A 24310-nucleotide genomic window follows, 5' to 3' on the forward strand; every position below is an offset into this window, starting at 1 on the left:
TGAGGGTGATCCATAACACTCCAATTATAACAACACAAGTTTGAATGAGGGTGATCCGTAACTCTCTCAAATTGTAACACCATGAATTTGAATGAGGGTGATCCATAACACTCTCCAATTATAACAACACAAGTTTGAATGAGGGTGATCCGTAACACTCTCTCAAATTGTAACACCATGAATTTGAATGAGGGTGATCCATAACACTCTCCAATTATAACAACACAAGTTTGAATGAGGGTGATCTATACAGTGCTTCTCAAACGATCTGATGAGGCAGACCGGGAGGTTTTTTTTTCCAATGTGCCAGGTACCCGTGCCATATTATTATTTGTTTATGATCCGAGAAAATATTGTTTGAACATCCGTAGTAATATGAATTTATAACGGAAAAATATTAAAATATAATGAGTATCATAAAAGTTGACACTTTTTTATATTTATATTTTGTATTACACATATATAGACCTCTCTCTCGTGTTTTGAATTTGTCGGCTTAAATATATTATTTTTCAAGATATTATACATGACATGTTATATATTATGATAATGTGAAACTGGAAACTCGACGCGGACGGGCAGTCAATGACTCGCGTACCACCACTTTGAGTCGCACTGATCTATAACACTCTCTCCAATTATAACACCAAGAGTTTGAATAAGGGTGATCTTTTACACTCTCTAATTATAACACAAGTTTGAATGAGGATGATCCATAACACTCAAATTATAACACCATGAATTTGAATAAGGGTGAACTTTTACACTCTCTAATTATAACACAAGTTTTAATGAGGATGATCCATAACACTCAAATTATAACACCATGAGTTTGAATGAGGGTGATCCATAACACTCAAATTATAACACCATGAGTTTGAATGACAGTGATCCATAACACTCTCTCAAATTGTAACACCACGAGTCTGAATGAGGGAGATCAATAACTCTCTCCAATTATAACACCACAAGTTTGAATGAGGATGATCCATAACATTCTCCAATTATAACATCATGAGTTTGAATAAGAGTGATCTATCACACTCCAATTATAACACCACAAGTTTGAATGAAGATGATCCAGAACACTCGCAAATTATAACACCACAAGTTTGAATGAGGGTGATATATACAGTGCTTCTCAAACTATGTGATGTGGCGGATCGGCAGTTTTTTTTCCCAATGAGCCAGGGACCGGAACCATATTTGTGCCATATTATTATGTTTTTGATTTGAGAAAATATTGTTAGAACATCTGAAGTAATATTAATTTATACCGGAAAAATATTAAAATATAATGAATATAAAAGTTGACACTTTTTCATATTTATATTTTGTATTCCACAAATATAGACTTCGCCATCTCGTGTTTTGAATTTGTCGGCTGAAATATATTATTTTTCAAGATTTTATACATAACATGTTATATATTATGATAATGTGAACCTGGAAACTCTCCGCGGACCGGCAGTCAATGACTCGCGTACCGGCACCGGTCTGCGTACCACCACTTTGAGTAGCACTGATCTATAACACTCTCTCCAATTATAACACCATGAGTTTCAATGAGGGTGATCAATAACACTCTCTCAAATTATAACACCATGAGTTTGAATGAGGGTGATCTAAAACACTCTCCCATGATAACACCACAAGTTTGAATAAGAGTGATCGATAACACTCTCCAATTACAACACCACAAGTTTGAATGAGGGTGATCCATAACACTCTCCAATTATAATGCCACAAGTTTGAATAAGAGTGATCAATAACACTCTCTCCAATTACAACACCACAAGTTTGAATGAGGGTGATCCATAACACTCTCTCAAATTGTAGCACCACGAGTCTGAATGAGGGAGATGAATAACACCACAAGTTTGAATGAGGGTGATCCATAACACTCTCCCCAATTATAACACCATGAGTTTGAATAAGGGTGATCTATAACACTCTGCAATTATAATACCACAAGTTTGAATGAGGATGATCCATAACATTCTCCAATTATAACACCACAAGTTTGAATGAGGGTGACCCATAACACTCTCCAATTATGACACGAGTCTGAATGGGGGAGAGCAATAACACTCTCTCCAATTATAACACCACGAGTTTGAATGAGGGTGACCCATAACACTCTCCAATTAAGACACCATGAGTTTGAATGAGGGTGATCTTCAACACTCTCCCATTATAACACCCTGAGTTTGAATGAGGGTGATCTATAACACTCTCCAATTATAACGCCACAAGTTTGAATAAGAGTGATCGAAACACTCTCCAATTACAACACCACAAGTTTGAATGAGGGTGATCCATAACACTCTCTCCAACCATAACACCACAAGTATGAATGAGGGTAATCCATAACACTCTCTTCAATTACAACACCACAAGTTTGAATAAGGGTGATCCATAACACTCCAATTATAACACCACAAGTTTGAATGAGGATGATCCATAACATTCTCCAATTATAACATCATGAGTTTGAATAAGAGTGATCTATCACACTCCAATTATAACACCACAAGTTTGAATGAAGATGATCCAGAACACTCGCAAATTATAACACCACAAGTTTGAATGAGGGTGATATATACAGTGCTTCTCAAACTATGTGATGTGGCGGATCGGCAGGTTTTTTTTTTTCCCAATGAGCCAGGGACCGGAACCATATTTGTGCCATATTATTATGTTTTTGATTCGAGAAAATATTGTTTGAACATCCGAAGTAATATTAATTTATACCGGAAAAATATTAAAATATAATGAATATAAAAGTTGACACTTTTTCAAATTTATATTTTGTATTACACAAATATAGACTTCGCTATCTCGTGTTTTGAATTTGTCGGCTGAAATATATTATTTTTCAAGATTTTATACATTTTCATTTTATACATTACATGTTATATATTATGATAATGTGAACCTGGAAACTCTCCGCGGACCGGCAGTCAATGACTCGCGTACCGGCACCGGTCTGCGTACCACCACTTTGAGTAGCACTGATCTATAACACTCTCTACAATTATAACACCGTGAGTTTCAATGAGGGTGATCAATAACACTCTCTCAAATTATAACACCATGAGTTTGAATGAGGGTGATCTAAAACACTCTCACATGATAACACCACAAGTTTGAATAAGAGTGATTGATAACACTCTCCAATTACAACACCACAGGTTTGAATGAGGGTGATCCATAACACTCTCCAATTACAACACCACAAGTTTGAATGAGGGTGATCCATAACACTCTCCAATTACAACACCACAAGTTTGAATGAGGGTGATCCATAACACTCTCCAATTACAACACCACAAGTTTGAATGAGGGTGATCCATTACACTCTCTAATTACAACACCACAAGTTTGAATGAGGGTAATCCATAACACTCTCCAATTATAATGCCACAAGTTTGAATAAGAGTGATCTATAACACTCTCTCCAATTACAACACCACAACTTTGAATGAGGGTAATCCATAACACTCTCCAATTACAACACCACAAGTTTGAATGAGGGTGATCCATAACACTCTCCAATTATAATGCCACAAGTTTGAATAAGAGTGATCTATAACACTCTCTCCAATTACAACACCACAAGTTTGAATGAGGGTGATCCATAACACTCTCTCAAATTGTAACACCACGAGTCTGAATGAGGGAGATGAATAACACCACAAGTTTGAATGAGGGTGATCCATAACACTCTCCCCAATTATAACACCACGAGTTTGAATAAGGGTGATCTATAACACTCTGCAATTATAATATCACATGTTTGAATGAGGGTGATTGATAACACTCTCTCCAATTATAACACCATGGGTTTGAATGAGGGTGACCCATAACACTCTCCAATTAAGACACCATGAGTTTGAATGAGGGTGATCTTCAACACTCTCCCATTATAACACCCTGAGTTTGAATGAGGGTGATCGATAACACTCTCCAATTATAACGCCACAAGTTTGAAGAAGAGTGATCGAAACACTCTCCAATTACAACACCACAAGTTTGAATGAGGGTGATCCATAACACTCTCTCCAACCATAACACCACAAGTATGAATGAGGGTAATCCAAAACACTCTCTCCAATTACAACACCACAAGTTTGAATGAGGGTGATCCATAACACTCTCTCCAATTACAACACCACAAGTTTGAATGATGGTGATCCATAACACTCTCTCCAAACATAACACCACAAGTATGAATGAGGGTAATCCAAAACACTCTCTCCAATTACAACACCACAAGTTTGAATAAGGGTGATCCATAACACTCCAATTATAACACCATGACTTTAAATGAGAGTGATCCATAACACTCCAATTATAATGCCACAAGTTTGAATAAGAGTGATCGATAACACTCTCTCCAACTACAACACCACAAGTTTGAATGAGGGTGATCCATAACACTCTCTCAAATTGTAACACCACGAGTCTGAATGAGGGAGATGAATAACACCACAAGTTTGAATGAGGGTGATCCGTTACACTCTCTCAAATTGTAACACCATGAATTTGAATGAGGGTGATCCATAACACTCTCCAATTATAACAACACAAGTTTGAATGAGGGTGATCCATAACACTCTCTCAAATTGTAACACCATGAATTTGAATGAGGGTGATCCATAACACTCTCCAATTATAACAACATAAGTTTGAATGAGGGCGATCCGTAACACTCTCTCAAATTGTAACACCATGAATTTGAATGAGGGTGATCCATAACACTCCAATTATAACACAAGTTTGAATGAGGGTGATCCGTAACACTCTCTCAAATTGTAACACCATGAATTTGAATGAGGGTGATCCATAACACTCTCCAATTATAACAACACAAGTTTGAATGAGGGTGATCTATACAGTGCTTCTCAAACGATCTGATGAGGCAGACCGGGAGGTTTTTTTTTTTTTCCAATGTGCCAGGTACCCGTGCCATATTATTATTTGTTTATGATCCGAGAAAATATTGTTTGAACATCCGTAGTAATATGAATTTATAACGGAAAAATATTAAAATATAATGAGTATCATAAAAGTTGACACTTTTTTATATTTATATTTTGTATTACACATATATAGACTTCTCTCTCTCGTGTTTTGAATTTGTCGGCTTAAATATATTATTTTTCAAGATATTATACATGACATGTTATATATTATGATAATGTGAAACTGGAAACTCGCCGCGGACCGGCAGTCAATGACTCGCGTACCACCACTTTGAGTCGCACTGATCTATAACACTCTCTCCAATTATAACACCAAGAGTTTGAATAAGGGTGATCTTTTACACTCTCTAATTATAACAAAAGTTTGAATGAGGATGATCCATAACACTCAAATTATAACACCACAAGTTTGAATGAGGGTGATCCATAACACTCCAATTATAACACCATGAATTTGAATAAGGGTGATCTTTTACACTCTCTAATTATAACACAAGTTTGAATGAGGATGATCCATAACACTCAAATTATAACACCATGAGTTTGAATGAGGGTGATCCATAACACTCAAATTATAACACCATGAGTTTGAATGACAGTGATCCATAACACTCTCTCAAATTGTAACACCACGAGTCTGAATGAGGGAGATCAATAACTCTCCAATTATAACACCACAAGTTTGAATGAGGATGATCCATAACATTCTCCAATTATGACATCATGAGTTTGAATAAGAGTGATCTATCACACTCCAATTATAACACCACAAGTTTGAATGAAGATGATCCAGAACACTCGCAAATTATAACACCACAAGTTTGAATGAGGGTGATATATATAGTGCATCTCATACTATGTGATGTGGCGGATCGGCAGGTTTTTTTTCCCAATGAGCCAGGGACCGGAACCATATTTGTGCCATATTATTATGTTTTTGATTCGAGAAAATATTGTTTGAACATCCGAAGTAATATTAATTTATACCGGAAAAATATTAAAATATCATGAATATAAAAGTTGACACTTTTTCATATTTATATTTTGTATTACACAAATATAGACTTCCCTATCTCGTGTTTTGAATTTGTCGGCTGAAATATATTATTTTTCAAGATTTTATACATTTTCATTTTATACATTACATGTTATATATTATGATAATGTGAACCTGGAAACTCTCCGCGGACCGGCAGTCAATGACTCGCGTACCGGCACCGGTCTGCGTACCACCACTTTAAGTAGCACTGATCTATAACACTCTCTCCAATTATAACACCATGAGTTTCAATGAGGGTGATCAATAACACTCTCTCAAATTATAACACCATGAGTTTGAATGAGGGTGATCTAAAACACTCTCCCATGATAACACCACAAGTTTGAATAAGAGTGATCGATAACACTCTCCAATTACAACACCACAAGTTTGAATGAGTGTGATCCATAACACTCTCCAATTATAATGCCACAAGTTTGAATAAGAGTGATCTATAACACTCTCTCCAATTACAACACCACAAGTTTGAATGAGGGTGATCCATAACACTCTCTCAAATTGTAACACCACGAGTCTGAATGAGGGAGATGAATAACACCACAAGTTTGAATGAGGGTGATCCATAACACTCTCCCCAATTATAACACCATGAGTTTGAATAAGGGTGATCTATAACACTCTGCAATTATAATACCACATGTTTGAATGAGGGTGATTGATAACACTCTCTCCAATTACAACACCACAAGTTTGAATGAGGGTGACCCATAACACTCTCCAATTATGACACGAGTCTGAATGGGGGAGATCAATAACTCTCTCCAATTATAACACCACAAGTTTGAATGAGGATGATCCATAACATTCTCCAATTATAACATCATGAGTTTGAATGAGGGTGATCCGTAACACTCTCTCAAATTGTAACACCATGAATTTGAATGAGGGTGATCCATAACACTCTCCAATTATAACACCACAAGTTTGAATGAGGGTGATCCATAACATTCTCTAATTATAACATCATGAGTTTGAATAAGAGTGATCTATCACACTCCAATTATAACACCACAAGTTTGAATGAAGATGATCCAGAACACTCGCAAATTATAACACCACAAGTTTGAATGAGGGTGATATATACAGTGCTTCTCAAACTATGTGATGTGGCGGATCGGCAGGTTTTTTTTTTCCCAATGAGCCAGGGACCTGAACCATATTTGTGCCATATTATTATGTTTTTGATTCGAGAAAATATTGTTTGAACATCCGAAGTAATATTAATTTATACCGGAAAAATATTAAAATATAATAAATATAAAAGTTGACACTTTTTCATATTTATATTTTGTATTACACAAATATAGACTTCGCTATCTCGTGTTTTGAATTTGTCGGCTGAAATATATTATTTTTCAAGATTTTATACATTTTCATTTTATACATTACATGTTATATATTATGATAATGTGAACCTGGAAACTCTCCGCGGACCGGCAGTCAATGACTCGCGTACCGGCACCGGTCTGCGTACCACCACTTTGAGTAGCACTGATCTATAACACTCTCTCCAATTATAACACCGAGTTTCAATCAGGGTGATCAATAACACTCTCTCAAATTATAACACCATGAGTTTGAATGAGGGTGATCTAAAACACTCTCCCATGAGAACACCACAAGTTTGAATAAGAGTGATCGATAACACTCTCCAATTACAACACCACAAGTTTGAATGAGGGTGATCCATAACACTCTCCAATTACAACACCACAAGTTTGAATGAGGGTGATCCATAACACTCTCCAATTACAACACCACAAGTTTGAATGAGGGTGATCCATAACACTCTCCAATTACAACACCACAAGTTTGAATGAGGGTGATCCATAACACTCCAATTATAATGCCACAAGTTTGAATAAGAGTGATCTGTAACACTCTCTCCAATTACAACACCACAAGTTTGAATGAGGGTGATCCATAACACTCTCTCAAATTGTAACACCACGAGTCTGAATGAGGGAGATGAATAACACCACAAGTTTGAATGAGGGTGATCCATAACACTCTCCCCAATTATAACACCATGAGTTTGAATAAGGGTGATCTATAACACTCTGCAATTATAATATCACATGTTTGAATGAGGGTGATTGATAACACTCTCTCCAATTATAACACCACAAGTTTGAATGAGGGTGACCCATAACACTCTCCAATTATGACACGAGTCTGAATGGGGGAGAGCAATAACACTCTCTCCAATTATAACACCACGAGTTTGAATGAGGGTGACCCATAACACTCTCCAATTAAGACACCATGAGTTTGAATGAGGGTGATCTTCAACACTCTCCCATTATAACACCCTGAGTTTGAATGAGGGTGATCGATAACACTCTCCAATTATAACGCCACAAGTTTGAATAAGAGTGATCGAAACACTCTCCAATTACAACACCACAAGTTTGAATGAGGGTGATCCATAACACTCTCCAATTACAACACCACAAGTTTGAATGAGGGTAATCCATAACACTCCAATTTTAACAACACAAGTTTGAATGAGGGTGATCCGTAACACTCTCTCAAATTGTAACACCACGAGTCTGAATGAGGGAGATGAATAACACCACAACTTTGAATGAGGGTGATCCATAACACTCTCCCCAATTATAACACCATGAGTTTGAATAAGGGTGATCTATAACACTCTGCAATTATAACACCACATGTTTGAATGAGGGTGATTGAGAACACTCTCTCCAATTATAACACCACAAGTTTGAATGAGGGTGACCCATAACACTCTCCAATTATGACACGAGTCTGAATGGGGGAGAGCAATAACACTCTCTCCAATTATAACACCACGAGTTTGAATGAGGGTGACCCATAACACTCTCCAATTAAGACACCATGAGTTTGAATGAGGGTGATCTTCAACACTCTCCCATTATAACACCCTGAATTTGAATGAGGGTGATCTATAACACTCTCCAATTATAACACCACAAGTTTGAATAAGAGTGATCGAAACACTCTCAAATTACAACACCACAAGTTTGAATGAGGGTGATCCATAACACTCTCTCCAATTACAACACCACAAGTTTGAATAAGGGTGATCCATAACACTCCAATTATAACACCACAAGTTTGAATGAGGATGATCCATAACATTCTCCAATTATAACATCATGAGTTTGAATGAGGGTGATCCGTAACACTCTCAAATTGTAACACCATGAATTTGAATGAGGGTGATCCATAACACTCTCCAATTATAACACCACAAGTTTGAATGAGGGTGATATATACAGTGCTTCTCAAACTATGTGATTTGGCGGATCGGCAGGTTTTTTTTTCCCAATGAGCCAGGGACCGGAACCATATTTGTGCCATATTATTATGTTTTTGATTCGAGAAAATATTGTTTGAACATCCGAAGTAATATTAATTTATACCGGAAAAATATTAAAATATAATGAATATAAAAGTTGACACTTTTTCAAATTTATATTTTGTATTACACAAATATAGACTTCGCTATCTCGTGTTTTGAATTTGTCGGCTGAAATATATTATTTTTCAAGATTTTATACATTACATGTTATATATTATGATAATGTGAACCTGGAAACTCTCCGCGGACCGGCAGTCAATGACTCGCGTACCGGCACCGGTCTGCGTACCACCACTTTGAGTAGCACTGATCTATAACACTCTCTGCAATTATAACACCATGAGTTTCAATGAGGGTGATCAATAACACTCTCTCAAATTATAACACCATGAGTTTGAATGAGGGTGATCTAAAACACTCTCACATGATAACACCACAAGTTTGAATAAGAGTGATCGATAACACTCTCCAATTACAACACCACAAGTTTTAATGAGGGTGATCCATAACACTCTCCAATTACAACACCACAAGTTTGAATGAGGGTGATCCATAACACTCTCCAATTACAACACCACAAGTTTGAATGAGGGTAATCCATAACACTCTCCAATTATAATGCCACAAGTTTGAATAAGAGTGATCTATAACACTCTCTCCAATTACTACACCACAAGTTTGAATGAGGGTGATCCATAACACTCTCAAATTGTAACACCACGAGTCTGAATGAGGGAGATGAATAACACCACAAGTTTGAATGAGGGTGATCCATAACACTCTCCCCAATTATAACACCATGAGTTTGAATAAGGGTGATCTATAACACTCTGCAATTATAATATCACATGTTTGAATGAGGGTGATTGATAACACTCTCTCCAATTATAACACCACAAGTTTGAATGAGGGTGACCCATAACACTCTCCAATTATAACAACACAAGTTTGAATGAGGGTGATCTATACAGTGCTTCTCAAACGATCTGATGAGGCAGACCGGGAGGTTTTTTTTTTTCCAATGTGCCAGGTACCCGTGCCATATTATTATTTGTTTATGATGCGAGAAAATATTGTTTGAACATCCGTAGTAATATGAATTTATAACGGAAAAATATTAAAATATAATGAGTATCATAAAAGTTGACACTTTTTTATATTTATATTTTGTATTACACATATATAGACTTCTCTCTCTCGTGTTTTGAATTTGTCGGCTTAAATATATTATTTTTCAAGATATTATACATTACATGTTATATATTATGATAATGTGAAACTGGAAACTCGCCGCGGACCGGCAGTCAATGACTCGCGTACCACCACTTTGAGTCGCACTGATCTATAACACTCTCTCCAATTATAACACCAAGAGTTTGAATAAGGGTGATCTTTTACACTCTCTAATTATAACACAAGTTTGAATGAGGATGACCCATAACACTCAAATTATAACACCACAAGTTTGAATGAGGGTGATCCATAACACTCCAATTATAACACCATGAATTTGAATAAGGGTGATCTTTTACACTCTCTAATTATAACACAAGTTTGAATGAGGATGATCCATAACACTCAAATTATAACACCATGAGTTTGAATGAGGGTGATCCATAACACTCAAATTATAACACCATGAGTATGAATGAGAGTGATCCATAACACTCTCTCAAATTGTAACACCACGAGTCTGAATGAGGGAGATCAATAACTCTCCAATTATAACACCACAAGTTTGAATGAGGATGATCCATAACATTCTCCAATTATAACATCATGAGTTTGAATAAGAGTGATCTATCACACTCCAATTATAACACCACAAGTTTGAATGAAGATGATCCAGAACACTCGCAAATTATAACACCACAAGTTTGAATGAGGGTGATATATACAGTGCTTCTGAAACTATGTGATGTGGCGGATCGGCAGGTTTTTTTTTCCCAATGAGCCAGGGACCGGAACCATATTTGTGCCATATTATTATGTTTTTGATTCGAGAAAATATTGTTTGAACATCCGAAGTAATCTTAATTTCCACCGGAAAAATATTAAAATATAATGAATATAAAAGTTGACACTTTTTCATATTTATATTTTGTATTACACAAATATAGACTTCGCTTAATGGTGTTTTGAATTTGTCGGCTGAAATATATTATTTTTCAAGATTTTATACATTTTCATTTTATACATTACATGTTATATATTATGATAATGTGAACCTGGAAACTCTCCGTGGACCGGCAGTCAATGACTCGCGTGCCGGCACCGGTCTGCGTACCACCACTTTGAGTAGCACTGATCTATAACACTCTCTCCAATTATAACACCATGAGTTTCAATGAGGGTGATCAATAACACTCTCTCAAATTATAACACCATGAGTTTGAATGAGGGTGATCTAAAACACTCTCCCATTATAACACCACAAGTTTGAATCAGAGTGATCGATAACACTCTCTCCAACTACAACACCACAAGTATGAATGAGGGTGATCCATAACAATCTCTCAAATTGTAACACCACGAGTCTGAATGAGGGAGATCAATAACTCTCTCCAATTATAACACCACAAGTTTGAATGAGGATGATCCATAACACTCTCCCCAATTATAACACCATGAGTTTGAATAAGGGTGATCTATAACACTCTGCAATTATAATACCACATGTTTGAATGAGGGTGATTGATAACACTCTCTCCAATTATAACACCACAAGTTTGAATGAGGGTGACCCATAACACTCTCCAATTATGACACGAGTCTGAATGGGGGAGAGCAATAACACTCTCCAATTATAACACCACGAGTTTGAATGAGGGTGACCCATAACACTCTCCAATTAAGACACCATGAGTTTGAATGAGGGTGATCTTCAACATTCTCCCATTATAACACCACAAGTTTGAATAAGAGTGATCGATAACACTCTCCAATTATAACGCCACAAGTTTGAATAAGAGTGATCGAAACACTCTCCAATTACAACACCACAAGTTTGAATAAGAGTGATCTATAACACTCTCTCCAACCATAACACCACAAGTATGAATGAGGTTGATCCATAACACTCTCTCAAATTGTAACACCACGAGTCTGAATGAGGGAGATGAATAACACCACAAGTTTGAATGAGGGTGATCCATAACACTCTCCCAAATTATAACACCATGAATTTGAATAAGGGTGATCCATGACACTCCAATTATAACACCATGACTTTAAATGAGGGTGATCCATAACACTCCAATTTTAACAACACAAGTTTGAATGAGGGTGATCCGTTACACTCTCTCAAATTGTAACACCATGAATTTGAATGAGGGTGATCCATAACACTCCAATTTTAACAACACAAGTTTGAATGAGGGTGATCTTCAACATTCTCCCATTATAACACCACAAGTTTGAATAAGAGTGATCGATAACACTCTCCAATTATAACACCACAAGTTTGAATAAGAGTGATCGATAACACTCTCCAATTATAACGCCACAAGTTTGAATAAGAGTGATCGAAACACTCTACAATTACAACACCACAAGTTTGAATAAGAGTGATCTATAACACTCTCTCCAACCATAACACCACAAGTATGAATGAGGTTGATCCATAACACTCTCTCAAATTGTAACACCACGAGTCTGAATGAGGGAGATGAATAACACCACAAGTTTGAATGAGGGTGATCCATAACTCTCCCAAATTATAACACCATGAATTTGAATAAGGGTGATCCATAACACTCCAATTATAACACCATGACTTTAAATGAGGGTGATCCATAACACTCCAATTTTAACAACACAAGTTTGAATGTGGGTGATCCGTTACACTCTCTCAAATTGTAACACCATGAATTTGAGTGAGGGTGATCCATAACACTCCAATTTTAACAACACAAGTTTGAATGAGGGTGATCTTCAACATTCTCCCATTATAACACCACAAGTTTGAATAAGAGTGATCGATAACACTCTCCAATTATAACACCACAAGTTTGAATAAGAGTGATCGATAACACTCTCCAATTACAACACCACAAGTTTGAATAAGAGTGATCTATAACACTCTCTCCAATTACAACACCACAAGTTTGAATGAGAGTGATCCATAACACTCTCTCAAATTGTAACACCACGAGTCTGAATGAGGGAGATGAATAACACCACAAGTTTGAATGAGGGTGATCCATAACACTCTCCCCAATTATAACACCATGAGTTTGAATAAGGGTGATCTATAACACCACATGTTTGAATGAGGGTGATTGATAACACTCTCTCCAATTATAACACCACAAGTTTGAATGAGGGTGACCCATAACACTCTCCAATTAAGACACCATGAGTTTGAATGAGGGTGATCTTCAACACTCTCCCATTATAACACCCTGAGTTTGAATGAGGGTGATCTATAACACTCCAATTATAACGCCACAAGTTTGAATAAGAGTGATCGAAACTCTCCAATTTCAACACCACAAGTTTGAATGAGGGTGATCCATAACACTCTCTCCAACCATAACACCACAAGTATGAATGAGGGTAATCCAAAACACTCTCTCCAATTTTAACAACACAAGTTTGAATGAGGGTGATCCGTAACACTCTCTCAAATTGTAACACCATGAATTTGAATGAGGGTGATCCATAACACTCTCCAATTATAACAACACAAGTTTGAATGAGGGTGATCCATAACACTCTCTCAAATTGTAACACCATGAATTTGAATGAGGGTGATCCATAACACTCTCCAATTATAACAACACAAGTTTGAATGAGGGTGATCCATAACACTCCAATTATAACACCATGAATTTGAATAAGGGTGATCTTTTACACTCAAATTATAACACCATGAGTTTGAATGAGAGTGATCCATAACACTCTCTCAAATTGTAACACCACGAGTCTGAATGAGGGAGATCAATAACTCTCTCCAATTATAACACCACAAGTTTGAATGAGGATGATCCATAACATTCTCCAATTATAACATCATGAGTTTGAATAAGAGTGATCTATCACACTCCAGTTATAACACCACAAGTTTGAATGAAGATGATCCATAACACTCTCCAATTATAACACCACAAGTTTGAATGAGGGTGATATATACAGTGCATCTCAAACGATGTGATGTGGCGGATCGGCAGGTTTTTTTTTCCCAATGAGCCAGGGACCGGAACCATATTTGTGCCATATTATTATGTTTTTGATTCGAGAAAATATTGTTTGAACATCCGAAGTAATATTAACTTATCCCGGAAAAATATTAAAATATAATAAATATAAAAGTTGACACTTTTTCATATTTATATTTTGTATTACACAAATATAGACTTCGCTATCTCGTGTTTTGAATTTGTCGGCTGAAATATATTATTTTTCAAGATTTTATACATTTTCATTTTATACATTACATGTTATATATTATGATAATGTGAACCTGGAAACTCTCCGCGGACCGGCAGTCAATGACTCGCTTACCGGCACCGGTCTGCGTACCACCACTTTGAGTAGCACTGATCTATAACACTCTCTCCAATTATAACACCATGAGTTTCAATGAGGGTGATCAATAACACTCTCTCAAATTATAACACCATGAGTTTCAATGAGGGTGATCTAAAACACTCTCCCATGATAACACCACAAGTTTGAATAAGAGTGATCGATAACACTCTCCAATTACAACACCACAAGTTTGAATGAGGGTAATCCATAACACTCTCCAATTATAATGCCACAAGTTTGAATGAGGGTGATCCGTAACACTCTCCAATTATAATGCCACAAGTTTGAATAAGAGTGATCTATAACACTCTCTCCAATTACAACACCACAAGTTTGAATGAGGGTGATCCATAACACTCTCTCAAATTGTAACACCACAGGTCTGAATGAGGGAGATGAATAACACCACAAGTTTGAATGAGGGTGATCCATAACACTCTCCCCAATTATAACACCATGAGTTTGAATAAGGGTGATCTATAACACTCTGCAATTATAATACCACATGTTTGAATGAGGGTGATTGATAACACTCTCTCCAATTATAACACCACAAGTTTGAATGAGGGTGACCCATAACACTCTCCAATTATGACATGAGTCTGAATGGGGGAGAGCAATAACACTCTCTCCAATTATAACACCACGAGTTTGAATGAGGGTGACCCATAACACTCTCCAATTAAGACACCATGAGTTTGAATGAGGGTGATCTTCAACACTCTCCCATTATAACACCCTGAGTTTGAATAAGGGTGATCTATAACACTCTCCAATTATAACGCCACAAGTTTGAATAAGAGTGATCGAAACACTCTCCAATTACAACACCACAAGTTTGAATGAGGGTGATCCATAACACTCTCTCCAACCATAACACCACAAGTATGAATGAGGGTAATCCAAAACACTCTCTCCAATTACAACACCCCAAGTTTGAATAAGGGTGCTCCATAACACTCCAATTATAACACCATGACTTTAAATGAGGGTGATCCATAACACTCCAATTTTAACAACACAAGTTTGAATGAGGGTGATCCGTAACACTCTCTCAAATTGTAACACCATGAATTTGAATGAGGGTGATCCATAACACTCTCCAATTATAACAACACAAGTTTGAATGAGGGTGATCCATAACACTCTCCAATTATAACAACACAAGTTTGAATGAGGGTGATCTATACAGTGCTTCTCAAACGATCTGATGAGGCAGACCGGGAGGTTTTTTTTTTTTTTTCCAATGTGCCAGGTACCCGTGCCATATTATTATTTGTTGATGATCCGAGAAAATATTGTTTGAACATCCGTAGTAATATGAATTTATAACGGAAAAATATTAAAATATAATGAGTATCATAAAAGTTGACACTTTTTTATATATATATATATATATATTGTATTACACATATATAGACCTCTCTCTCGTGTTTTGAATTTGTCGGCTTAAATATATTATTTTTCAAGATATTATACATGACATGTTATATATTATGATAATGTGAAACTGGAAACTCGCCGCGGACCGGCAGTCAATGACTCGCGTACCACCACTTTGAGTCGCACTGATCTATAACACTCTCTCCAATTATAACACCAAGAGTTTGAATAAGGGTGATCTTTTACACTCTAATTATAACACAAGTTTGAATGAGGATGATCCATAACACTCAAATTATAACACCATGAGTTTGAATGAGGGTGATCCATAACACTCAAATTATAACACCATGAGTTTGAATGAGGGTGATCCATAACACTCAAATTATAACACCATGAGTTTGAATGAGAGTGATCCATAACACTCTCTCAAATTGTAACAACACGAGTCTGAATGAGGGAGATCAATAAGTCTCTCCAATTATAACACCACAAGTTTGAATGAGGGTGATCCATAACACTCTCTCCAATTATAACACCATGAGTTTGAATAAGGGTGATCAATAACTCTCCAATTACAACACCACAAGTTTGAATGAGGGTGATCCATAACACTCAAATTATAACACCATGAGTTTTAATGAGGGTGATCGATAATCTCTCAAATTGTAACACCATGAATTTGAATGAGGGTGATCCATAACACTCCAATTATAACACCACAAGTTTGAATGAGGGTGATCCATAACACTCCAATTATAACACCAAGAGTTTGAATAAGGGTTATCTATAACACTCTTCAATTATAACATCACAAGTTTGAATGAGGGTGATCCAAAACATTCTCAAATTATAACACCACAAGTTTGAATGAGGGTGATCCATAAACACTCTCTCCAATTAGAACACCATGAGTTTGAATAAGGGTGATCCATAACACTCTCTCCAATTTTTGCACCATGAGTTTGAATGGAGATGATCCATAACACTCTCTCCAATGATAACACCACAAGTTTGAATGAGGGTGATCCATAACACTCTCTCCAATTATAACACCATGAGTTTGAATGAGGGTGATCCATAACACTCTCTCAAATTACAACACCACAAGTTTGAATGAGGGTGATCCATAACACTCTCTCCAATTATAAAACCATGAGTTTGAATGAGGGTGATCCATAACACGACAATTATAACACCACAAGTTTGAATGAGGGTGATCTATACAGTGCTTCTCAAACTATCTCATCTGGCGGACCGGCAGGTTTTTTTCCCCAATGTGCCAGGGACCGGAACCATATTTGTGCCATATTATTATTTATTTATGATTCAATAAAATTTGTTTGAACATCCGAAGTAATATTAATTTATACTGGAAAAATATTAAAATATAACGAATATAAAAGTTGACACTTTTTTCATTATATTTTGTATTACATTGATTTAGACTTCTCTATCTCGTGTTTTGAATTTGTCGGCTTAAATATATTGTTGCGGTTTTCGCGCCCGCCGGCGTGCGAACGGCCACGTAACTCGAATCGCGGCACGTCGCCCACCGGACGGACAATCCAGTCGTGACCCTCTCGGACTAACGCCGGGAACCAGTCACGGGTGGACCTTTCGGTCTCACCGCGATCGAGCCAATCAGCCCCCGCGTGGGATAGGGTTGCTCGCCAAATTCGAACTACCTAAGTACCCACGCGGAGGGTAGACCGGGCGATCGCACCTCGCCGCAGGTCGACTTCGGACACGGGCCACTGAAGCGACCCGTTCCGTACTATCAGAATAACCGAGCGGTGTTATCGTCGACCTCGACGGTTCGATTAATTATCGGGCGTACTCAGCCCACTACCAACCAACCAACCAACCAAGCGGGAGACAGTTCAACAATAAAGCACATTTATTCGCGACGAACGGAAAGCACACAAATACAATTCCACCAAATGCACACAAAAAAAGAAAACACAATTCCATTTACACAAAAAGCAAACATAAAAGTGAAAACACAGTGCAGAGCTAATACCGACTACCGAGCACACGGCAACACTTATACAATTCTACTTCACAGACGGCGCCGACAACACATACCCAAAACCAAGGAAAAGAAATCCCCCAAGAATGAGGTAGGCCTGGGGCCGAGACCGGGTCGGGCCTACCCGTCTGGTGATGAGACGCGGAGCGGCGATGGCCCCGCAACCTGCGGGCCTCGTGGACAGTGCCTGGCAGGGCGTGGGAACGGGGCCCTCTTGGGCGCACTATGACACCGCGGCGGGCAACAGGAGGGGGTTGCTGATGCTCGGGGTATAGAGGATCTTTATTATGTGCGACGAGCGTCTCCACCTCGGCCAGGTCGCGCTGTCGGCCTCCCTCGGGTGCAGCTTCCTGCACGACGCGAGCACCCCCTCGTCTGGTGTCGCCGCCTTTCCACAGCTCCGTCCCCTCCGTTCCGACTCCAACACACACGACGAGCAGCTCCACCGCCCGCGAAGTCTTGACCCTCTGCTTCCGACTCTCCTCTTCTTGACTCTCCGACCCGTTCTTGTTTGCGACTCTCTCGTTCCGACTTTTACGACTCTCCGAACCTCTGACTGACGAACACGGTCCTTTTATCCCCCCCGTAACTTCGCCTTTGACCCCCTCCCTTTGACCTTTCACCTCGCTCCCCATTGGCCCGAGAAAAAGTGGGCGTGAAGGCTTTTTGATCCACAAATTTGCATATATCGATCGTTCTGGAGGCGGGGCCAAATCACCCCTCGCTCACCGATTGGACGGCAAAAAGTGGGCGTGTGTCGTTTTTGATCCGTTTTTGAAGCAGAAAATCCGTGATTTTGTACACGCTGTTCGACGCGCATTCTGCATGAGTCCAACACCGGTACCCATGAGTGGCGCGAGATGACGGTGATGCGATGGTGGCGAGTTGTGACGGTAAAGGTCATGGCGGTTGTGGTGAAGCGGCGTTGTGGTTGGTGGTTGTTGTTGTGGTTGTGATGGTGGCGATTGGTCCAAAATAAAGATAGTAAAAGAAAAACGGCTATCCTGAAGAGTCGCAGCACGTATAAATGACATGTATTCCCACTAGACAACTGGTTTGGGCCTAACTACACATGCACTTACCGAGATACCTCACCTAAGGGACCTGAATGGTGGTTTGCGAATCTGGTAACCACAACAATATTATTTTTCAAGATTTTATACATTTTCATTTTAAACATTACATGTCATATATTATGATAATGTGAACCTGGAAACTCTCCGTGGACCGGCAGTCAATGACTCGCGTACCGGCACCGGTCCGCGTACCACCACTTTGAGTAGCACTGATCTTTCACACTCTCTCCAATTATAACACCATGAGTTTGAATAAGGGTGATCTATAACACTCCAATTATAACACCACAAGTTTGAAGGAGGATGATCCATAACACTCTCCAATTATAACATCATGAGTTTGAATAAGAGTGATCTATCACACTCCAATTATAACACCACAAGTTTGAATGAGGATGATCCATAACACTCTCTCCAATTATAACACCACAAGTTTGAATGAGGATGATCCATAACACTCTCCAATTATAACATCATGAGTTTGAATAAGAGTGATCTATCACACTCCAATTATAACACCACAAGTTTGAATGAGGATGATCCATAACACTCTCTCCAATTATAACACCACGAGTCTGAATGAGGGTGATCTATAACACTCTCCAATTATAACACCACAAGTTTGAATGAGGATGATCCATAACACTCTCTCCAATTATAACACCACTAGTTTGAATGAGGATGATCCATAACACTCTCCAAATCATAACATCATGAGTTTGAATAAGAGTGATCTATCACACTCCAATTATAACACCACAAGTTTGAATGAGGATGATCTATAACACTCTCTCCAATTATAACACCACGAGTCTGAATGAGGGTGATCTATAACACTCTCCAATTATAACAGCCCATCACCAATTTTTAAAATTTACGTTTTGCATGTTTTATGTTCTGTAGTTGACAAGCTTTTTGACTGTGTGCAGGAAGGTCCCAACTCCCATGAATAAATGTGCTTATTCACAATGTATTTTGCACTGTGAGTTCAGCAGAGACCCACCGCCAGGAGTCGGGCCTCGGTTGCAGGAAATTTCGCCTTGACATTTTGGTGGCAGCAGCAGTGATCCAAGATGGCAGCGCCGATGGAGAATGTTGATCCAAGTGATGAAGAAATAAGACCCAAAAGGAAACGAAATGAAGGAGAATGGGCCAAAAACAAACGAAGGAGGCCGAGAGCAGAAGGCAAAGAGGATGTTGGTGCCAAGAAGGAAACAGGAACTGCAAGGAAAATGTGAGAGAAGTGCAGGTAAATATCGATCTAAAGTCGATATCTCTGCAAACACAACACTATACTGTGTGTTTATCAATAAAATTCAATACATTCTTCCATGGACAGCCAGGCTTTGTACAGAATCTTGCACTGCTTTATCATTTTTATGAGCCTTCTCTATTTCAGATCAACTCTGATACCGTTAACCCATTCAGCGCCAGGTAGTTTTCCCCCAATAGTGCCAGGCTATTTTGGGGGGATTTTGAGCCATATTTGCAAATATCATTGTCACTCCATGAAAAGTATCTGAGCTTTGTTAGTTATTCCTGTAAAAACATTTTAATGAGGCATTTTTATTTCAGGTGTCGAAGGAAGTGCCTTGAAACCTTCACTGGTGCTGCACGAGAGATACTGCTGGGAAATTTTAACACCATTGGTAACCATGATGGCCAAGATGCCGATTTGATGTCCCTCATCAGTTGCAAAGCTCCCCAGCGAAGGAGACCAAAGGGAACACAAACATCATTTCAATGATGCTGGCAGTGTTACTACCAAGTGAAACTGGGAGATGATGTAAAATTGGTTTGTAGAGAAGCCTTTGCAAACCTGCATGGAGTGGGGACAAAACGCGTGAGGAGAGGCGCTCAGCACCAGTCTAAGGGAGCCACACCAAAACACAAACGAGGGACTCAAAACAATAGAAAGTGCATTCCTGACGATTTGAGAGGTGAAGGTGGATGCACATATTCGATCATTCCCATATTGTGTATCCCATTATGCCGGCCATGGAGAGAAGAGGAGGTCTCTTTCCTCTGAACTGATTGTTGTGAAAATGTCCACTCTGTTCCCTCAACTGTTGTACCCCGATAAATATGCAGAATACCGGGCTGGAACTGATCCAAACAAGATAGACTGTGAAATAAAATTCACATTTTACTCTGATCATTTCAAGCAACCTTTTAACTTTGGGTTTGGAAGGCCCAGATCTGACGTCTGTTGTGTCTGCACTGAGCTTAAGGCCAAAATAAAGGTTGAAAAAAATTCAGCTGCAACGAAGGGCCGAGAAACAAAGCTGCTTTTCAACAAAACGAAGGCAAACGTCTGCGACAAGAAGTTGAAGGAGTTTACTGAAGCTGCTGAGAACAATGCCAACACAGAAGGTCTCTGTTTTGGTTTTTAACACAACATCCCCTTTCCACATATCCCGACTGGAGATGTCTTCTATTCAAGACAGTTGTGGCTGTTCCTATTTGGCACACACTCAGCCAAAACAGGCAAAATGAAGGTGTACTCATGGCCTGAAACTGAAACAGGCAGAGGTGTGAAGGAAGTGATTAGTTGCATCAAATCTTACATTGAAAATAACATCCCAAACACAGTTTGGAAACTCGAAGTTTTCACTGATGGTTGTCGTGGTCAGAACCACAATCATACTATGGTTCAGTATCTGTCCTCCTTTGTAATCAATGAAAGATTTGATGAAGCGATTCATCGGCTTCCAATCAGAGGACACAGCTATTTGCCATGTGACCGAAAGTTTTGGGGTGATAGAAAAAATCCACAGAAGGCATGAAACCGTTGAAACGTACCAAAATTGGGAGACAATAATTTCTGAAAAATTTTCAGGTAGTTTCGATGAAAGGGAAGGACATGCTTGATGTGAAATCACACCTTGGGCAGTTCTTTAAGAAATCGGTCAAAAAAAAGGATGGTGAAAAGTACTCTGTCAGTTCGTACAAAATGTTCAGGTATTCAGAAGACTTCAGATATGACATTGAGGTTTCTGAAACAATGTCATCACAAGTCACAACCAGGTTCTGCCTTGTAAAGCCTAATGTCAGGTTATTACTTATCCACAGCAAGCACTCTGCACGAAGCAGTTGGGTGTCAAGGATGTCAAAGTTCGAGATGTCCAGAAACTCGTCAGATAACTTTCAGCTGAAGCACAGGTTTTCCTTGATAAGTTCGGAGCCACTGATAATGGAGGTGGTGACGATGAGTCCGATTTTGAAGAGGATTAGGCATATGATGATTTTGATGTTTGTTGGTAGGCTCAATTTGGGGTGGATTGCCAAGAAATAAGATGGATTGTCTGCTTTGTATTCATTTCATGTGGAGTTAAAAATGGAAGTACATGTATCTGCAGAATGGTTGTTCTTGGAAAGTGGAAGCTGTTGACCGGACCTCAGAGGATAACCCCCCAGATGTAAAAAAAAAAATAACAAAATTTTGTCCTTTGTGCTTCTTATTTCACGTAACGTTTTGAAATAAAATGATTCTGGAGAAACAAGACATATTTTCTCCCTTTTTGTGGAAGCTTTCGCTGTTTATATTTGGTCACCCTGCGAAAACCAAATGACCATTTGCCACCATATTCTGTGATTTGTTCCCTCTGGTGGGGAACGACATGTGTCATAAATATGATACTGAGATATTCGCCACACTCTGAGAAAAATAAGAAAAATGCTCTCCTGTAAAATTTGGTTTCATGGAGTTGGGCCCTTATGGTATTCACCGATTCAATTATAACACCACAAGTTTGAATAAGGGTGATCTATAACACTCTCCAATTATAACACCACAAGTTTGAATAAGGGTGATCTATAACACTCCAATTATAACACCACAAGTTTGAATAAGGGTGATCTATAACTCTCCAATTATAACACCACGAGTTTGAATAAGGGTGATCTATAACACTCTCTCCAATTTTAACACCATGAGTTTGAATCAGGGTGATCTATAACACTCTCTCCAATCATAACACCATGAGTTTGAATAAGGGTGATCTCCAACACTCTCACCAATTATAACACCATGAGTTTGAATGAGGGTGATCCATAACACTCTCTCCAATTATAACACGTTTGAATAAGGGTGATCCATAACACTCTCTCCAATTTTCACACCACGAGTTTAAACAAGGGTGATCTATAGCACACTCTCCAATTATAACACCACAAGTTTGAATAAGGGTGATCTAAAACACTCATATCAATTATAACACCACGAGTTTGAATAAGAGTGATCTATAACACTCTCCAATTATAACACCATGAGTTTGAATGAGGGTGATGTATTGTTGCGGATCCGGGTATCGGCTGCGAGCATGACCGCGAGGTGGAGCAGTAGGGTCGACTCTCCCAAACACCCGGAATCTAGATTGGACCTTTCGGAAAACTCCGACAGGTACGGGTCCCTTACCGGACCGTGAATCGTCAATAATTCCACCAGGTGGTACAGGGATATTTGCCAATCTTCAAAATACCTAGACCTCCAGGTGGCGAGTTACCGAGTATTCACACCCTCGACGGCCCTCGTACGATTCGAGCCATTAGCATGCTCGACCCGTGCGCAACCCGAGCGGACAGTTGCTGAAGTTCCGTCGGTCCAAACGTACATTTCCAGCGGCAACAGCCTTTGTAATTCACCAACACGCATCATGCTAAGCCAATGGAAGAAACACAGCAACGAACAGATACATTAAACAAATGTATTAATTTATAATGGGAGAAAGGGGGAAGCATGCAAGAAGCAGAGTTATCACGACTAATGAGATGCAAGTATGTACAGCAAAGAGCACTTAAAGTGGGGCAACTTAGCTAAATATAGCATAACAATTGTGCATTTTGTGAGGAAAGCACCAAATTTGGCACACTAGTAGCCTATCATATTGT

General features: G+C 38.6%; 1 pseudogene; it reads left to right on the forward strand.

The window, feature by feature from the left end:
- Positions 1-20493: 20493 nt before the first annotated feature.
- On the forward strand, positions 20494-22807 carry LOC147016362 (uncharacterized; annotated as a pseudogene).
- Positions 22808-24310: the final 1503 nt, after the last annotated feature.

The sequence above is a fragment of the Eptatretus burgeri genome, chromosome 11 (genome assembly GCF_056783735.1).
Source record: "Eptatretus burgeri isolate ZD-2024b chromosome 11, Ebu_testis_v1, whole genome shotgun sequence".
NCBI classification, from domain to species: Eukaryota; Metazoa; Chordata; class Myxini; order Myxiniformes; family Myxinidae; genus Eptatretus; species Eptatretus burgeri.